Raw genomic sequence first — 6,000 nt, 5'->3', positions numbered from 1 at the left:
GCTATAGGATTTAAACCATAACAAGCCAAGAAGAGGACATTGCAAAGACATCCAAGCTATGGGCAGGAATAAGGGGCCACCACAAACAGCCAAGGAATTCTGTTGCACCCTTAATCTTTGCGTGTGAGGGCTTCTGGAGCCTCAGATAGTCTTAAAAATCACACAGCGCCAAAATACACTGATCTAACAACAAAGGCGTTGGTAGGCCCTGTAGACGGCCAACTTCAAGGCTCACATTTCTTTATCAGGATTCTAAAAATCCGCTGGCTTTTACGCATGTATATCGGGGACATGCTGCATGATGTTTCAGAAGAGTCTTGCTGTTTTAGGTGAACATTTCTGAGCCATGACCCTTCCAAGATAGTGGAATGATAAACTATACTGAACACACTTTAGAGTAGGGGTCTCAAACCCTGTTCCTGGAGAGTCTTCTGGTTTGTGTTTAACCCTTAGTCAACATTGCATAGTTGGTCTACTTATTTGATCAGCTGCATAACTGTAATACTTCTAAGCAGGCTGCAAGTGATGTACAGTATAGTCAATTGTACCTTCAATGAAGTGAATGTCTTATGTAATCAACTGTAAAAGATTCAGAGAACATCCTACATGTATCCAATGTAGAAAATTAGCTTGAGTCCCTGGTTTCTGAAAGTGAGGGGTGTGTGAAGAGTTGCCCAACACTTTAGGAAGTCTGACACTTTTGGTACAGTCATATGCTCCACCAATACCAAAACCTGCACTGGTCCAACTATCGCTAGGATAGAAATACTACTGCTGTTCTACATCATAAATATACTGTATATTTGCATTGGTGCTTTGGGACGATCAAGTGAAAGAGAGAAAGCAACATCACAATCAGCGTAATCCTGTTTGTGTTCTGTAATTCTTAGAGATTATAGGTGACACACCAGCAGAGATCTCAATAATAGTCTGCCTCAGGAGGCTGTATGCTGTAGTGTCCTCGAGAGTGGAATGAAGCAAATGCACTCTGAAATTAAGCAACTCAAAATTTAAGCAGTCTTCTACTGAGATGTCTTGCAAGGATTACTACACTATAGCATTACACAATGTTCCATGCTGCAGAGCCTGCATAAATCTTTAGCCCTGAAAGGATATGGATCTTCTCAAGACAAGCAATCATGAGACATGCGAGGCCATGATTAGAGATCGCATATGATGAATCCATTTTGCACTATCAGAGGACAGCGTTACATCTGTAGCCATAATGCAGCCTTTAAATATGCGATTTCAAATTATTGCTATTAAAATGTAATCTTTAATTGGAATTCGTATTTTAAATGTCATGTTAGCAAAATTCTACTGCAGCGACTGCCAGGGAGAAGGAGTGTGTTATGATGTTAAAATTAGTGCAATTCCACAGCACCGTGATGTAATTCAATAGCAAGATGCCCGAAGACATGAATTATTGATATGAATGCTGGTATCTCTTTAAATGGGTTTGGTCTGTTTGTGTGCGTGTGTGTGTGTAGGAGGCAAGCTGTGTGCGATGGAACATTCAATGAATAGGAATTAGATTTCGTTATTAGGGCTTGATCGCCGCATGTTGTATAATCCCGACATTTCAACACTATGTACAAAGAGAACAGACAGTGTGTTCACTCCTTCCCCTCCTCCTTTGTACTGCTATAGGATTTTTCCAATCTTTCTTCGATTCTGGAAGAAAATAACGGGGTGGGTTGTTTGTTTTTTGTTTTTACCAAATGCTAGCTCTGCAGGGTTGTGGAAAAAACGTAATTACACCTCAGAGATCCCTAGTACCGACGATGGACATGCGTTTATTTTAACAGCAAGGTAAGAATGGTGTTGGTCTTTTAAACACAAATTCTGATGTTCCAAAGGATGATGTGCGGTTTAAGTGAGCTCCTACATGAAGGCATGGTCTTAATATACAGTAGGTAGCCCAGGAATCGAGATGAAATTAATTCAACGTTGTCAAGTGTTTGGCGCATCACGGATTTGTAAACCGAATAGAGATTTTAGAACTAGAACCCCGAGGTCTTTGTGATGGGACTGGCACTAGCCTTCTTCCATTGAAAAAAAGAATTGTGACACCTCTGTTTTGGCGATGCTGTGATTGTGTGTATATATATATATGCTGCACACGTCTTTATGGTTTTATCAAACCTTACGCGATGGTAGGTGGGATGAAACATTACGCGATTACCAGTTAAGCGCCAATGATGTAACCTTTTAGTATTGCGAGTCCCTGCTCTGTTCGCACCACAACAAGCGAGCTCCCCAGCGAATTCTATGGATGAACCGCTGAACAGAAGTCATTTGCTAGATGAATCCCCCTTCGTCCTCCAGGCATCTCGTGCTTTTAAAATGTACAGTATGTGGTCCGTGTGATTTACTGCATGTCAGGGGTGATGCAGCCATTCACAAATGTTTAGCCGTGCGTTTTAAAGGGGTTGTAAGTTAAGTTGATTTTAAAAAAAAACACTGCAATGGATTCGTTGAAAGATTTACCTTGAGATCTACAGTATGTTCTTCGGGCTACAATTAATAGTGCAATGTATGACTTTCGGTGCAATTTATTTGCTTTTTGGTGGAATTCCAACAAGTTACCGCCACAATATTTTAGATCTTGTTAAGGAAAATGCCAGCATATACAGTAGCAATTAAAATAATCTTTAATTTGTGATGCCTCACCCTGTTTCAGTAAAGAAAGTTGGAGTCCTGCTTTGCATATCCTCACAACTTCCTCGAATGATAAGCGACTTGACTGCAGTACATTGGGGGTAATGTAGCCTTCGGACATCTTGCTGTTGAATTACATCACGCTGCCGAGGAATTGCACTCATTTTAACATCATAATACACTGCTTCTGCCTGATAGTTATTGGTGGAAACTGCAGTAGATTTGTATATTTATATAATTACTCAAATACAGTCCTCAAGAAAGATGCTAACGTCATTTAAGTTGTTCTAAGAGAAACAAAACCATGGGTCTTTTAACTTTATTTATTGCTCATTGTCCTGAAATATGGTCATGAACTAATAAAATGAGAAAGGTCAATACCATATAATACCAAAAAATAAAATATATTTAATCCCAATGGAGAGTGGAATTTTTGTAGTAGATATGGTATGAAGTACATTGAAACAAAAATACTATTTTATATTCTAATAATAGAATCATAGATTTATCAATTTTTCAACTATGTGCAAGACCATGTTGAATACCAAACAGTACTTTACATACTATAATTTCAAGATATTTTATGAAGAGGGTATATTTAACCCAATTTTCAGTGAAGATGTTCTCATTTCAGAACCATACAGTATACTGTATATCAGAGAATGTTATGGTTCCTTCAGTAAAAATACTATAAACCAGGTCTTCACACAAATGTAAGTGTCCCATTAAGGTGCTGAAGCATTAATTTTATAAGATCCGTGGATTTAAGAAAACATAAGATCAAGAAGTCTACTTGAACTTGAAGAAAGCCACTACTTCTCTAATGCCTTATATGAGTGAGTGAAAAAGAGAAAATTGTTTAATGAAGTTGTACATCACTGCTCTTCAGGGTACTGTATTTCATCTCCTCTATAATCTCCCAACAGCGAACTAGATCCTTGAACAATTACTCTCATGGTCCTCTTTGGCTCATGTGAACTACAGCGATATCAGGAATGTTCGCATGAAGAAGTCCAGCTTTGATCTGGCATAAATACAAATTTAGGGGTTGACCCAGTCAGGCAAGTAGGCTCACTGAGTGTAGCCTGAGGTATGTCAGCTCTGGGCGTCTGCTTCCACAGAAAGAGCTGAACCTATAGGAAAAAAAGCAATTGCACACTTGGAAAATTCCCATTAAAGTAATTTGCAGATTGTCTTAACAGGTAGCAGTTAAACACAGATTAACTGTCTAACTCTTTTAAGCAGTTAAAGGGGCTTCAAACCATCTAGTTAGCTCTGTCTTTGTGTTGTTTGTGGAGACCCTTCTTTCCACAATCGCGTGTGAGAATATGAAACAAGAGGTGTGGCCATGTTGTCAAAACTGATACCCTGGTTTCTTTCAAGACCTGATTGGAAGACATTTGAGAGAGTTTGAGAGTGGGATGGACTGGGTGTCATACGTACTGTAAAGTTCCTCATTTACATTCACTCTCGGGTAGTTTAACACCTGTCTGAACCTGTTGAAATCATAGTCAGGTAATTGTTAGAATTGATTGTTCAATCAGGAGCTGTACGAAGAAGTGAAAACACACGGTACACTTTAGGAATATTATATGAAGTATATTATGTGATAAATAATTTTCTTCTTAGAATTAAAACAAAAGTTTATGTTGTTTAACATTATATTCAAAAAAGGAAAGCTAAAGCTGATGAAGGTCACCCAGAAGTAGAATGATTATAGTGCCCAGGACCAGACCCTGTGGCACACCGCTGGTAAATGATTTTCTGAGGAGACTTAAATGAAAGAGTAACAGACATGATCAATGAAGTTAAAGGCAGCAGAGAGATGTAGGGGGATCAGAAGAGTCAGCATCACTAACCAGTAAGCTGTCCCAGGTCACCCTTAAAAGGGCCATTTAATGATGTTTAGCCATATATTGGTACAGAAGACCTTCTAAAAGTTTGCAGAAGAGAAACTGACAGTAATATTTACTCTGATCCACTGGCACACTGACGAACATTTAAACATGGTAAATATTTTGCAAGGCAATTCACCTTCATCAGCCAGTGCATGACACTCTCTGAGCCCCAGGACTATGACCTGTGACTGTGTGAGGTCAGGTACGCTCTTACTACAAGGAAGACAGTGCCAAGCCTGTGAACAGCTGAAGATCTACTGTACTGTACTGTAAACGTGGCAGAAGCTCCATTGCTTGTACAAAGACACCGATATTTCTCATTGTGGTGAGAAAGGAAGGCCAAAGCATTTGAAGAAACCTGAAAAGCAGCCACATCCACCAGTATTCCTCCCTTGCTCTGCTGTCATTGTCAGTGTGCAGGTGGATATGTGCCCTGGAGCCCAAGAACACTGCCACCCTTTAAACATTTTCATGCAAAATTCTTCAAAGCTTTTTACTGTTTTTTTTTCCCTGTGTTTGCATTTGCCATCAACCAGCGGGTAGCACGAACATGCAGGGACTATTTGGCAGCAAGAGGCAATATGTTTGATGGTCATTACAGAGTCCTCAATAAGTGCTGGTAAAGATGAAGAATGAGGACTCACTTTGGGGAAAAAAAAACACCCACCTAATGGAGCCCAGTGGTTTTAGCGCACTTTACAGTAGGATCATTCCTTCTGTAAGCTATTGAGCTGATTTACAGCTTTGTGGAAATGGAGTGACTGGTGTACTAATCTGGAGAAAACAGTGCCTCAAGGAGACAGGCAGGAGGAGTGAGTGATAAACCAAGGACAGACTCATAGGCATTTATTGAAGGGGATTTCTTTTGTTTTAGTGTGGTGTCTTGGGCTATGAAAAATATACAGTATATCACTCACGTCTTCATAATTATGCACTTACTCAAAGCAAGGGATGGTGTTACAGTGGGTGTTATCATCAGTGACCCCTCCTCAGAGAGTTTCTACACTTTCTTCAGGCGGGGTAGCAGACTGGCCAGTTTTAGATTTTGTTCATGTCTTGTTGGTGTCCGGAAAAAAAAGATGTAACATTGCCTTTTGTCACATGGACTGTTAAGAATGATGAACAGACATTGAAATTGAAACCTATTATACAAGCAGGTTATAATATATAATAAACCTATGGTACATTCTATCCGTTTAAAGCACGTCTGTAGCCAACCTGCCCAAGTGTGCTGAACAGGAGAAGCCAGGGAGGGTGGAGACCTGTCAGGCCTATAGGGTAGACCACAGCGGACAAAACATGTTCATGTTGACACGATAGTAAAGAGAGGCAAAGAGCCAGACTCACAAAACCAAAACACAAGGAACTGAAGTAGCAGTCAGAGTTGTAGCTAAAGAACTAAAATGTCTGTACAAGAGATATTTCACAACACCTAACGCAA

At 39.8% G+C, this 6,000-nt stretch overlaps 1 protein-coding gene across 2 annotated transcripts in view; it reads left to right on the top strand.

Annotated features, from left to right (window-relative positions):
- Positions 1–1,489: 1,489 nt before the first annotated feature.
- fbxl16 (F-box and leucine-rich repeat protein 16) overlaps positions 1,490–6,000 on the top strand; it is a 28,102-nt gene continuing 23,591 nt past the window's right edge. Inside the window, exon 1 of one of the 2 annotated variants that reach the window (XM_015360414.2) lies at positions 1,490–1,692. The gene's annotated coding sequence lies outside the window, so the exon portion shown is untranslated. Of the gene's footprint in view, positions 1,813–6,000 lie in introns of both variants that reach the window. The other variant, XM_006637166.3, reaches the window with a different exon arrangement.

Source organism: Lepisosteus oculatus, chromosome 19 (genome assembly GCF_040954835.1).
Source record: "Lepisosteus oculatus isolate fLepOcu1 chromosome 19, fLepOcu1.hap2, whole genome shotgun sequence".
In the NCBI taxonomy this organism is placed as follows: Eukaryota; Metazoa; Chordata; class Actinopteri; order Semionotiformes; family Lepisosteidae; genus Lepisosteus; species Lepisosteus oculatus.
This window is presented reverse-complemented; position numbering and strand designations above follow the sequence as displayed.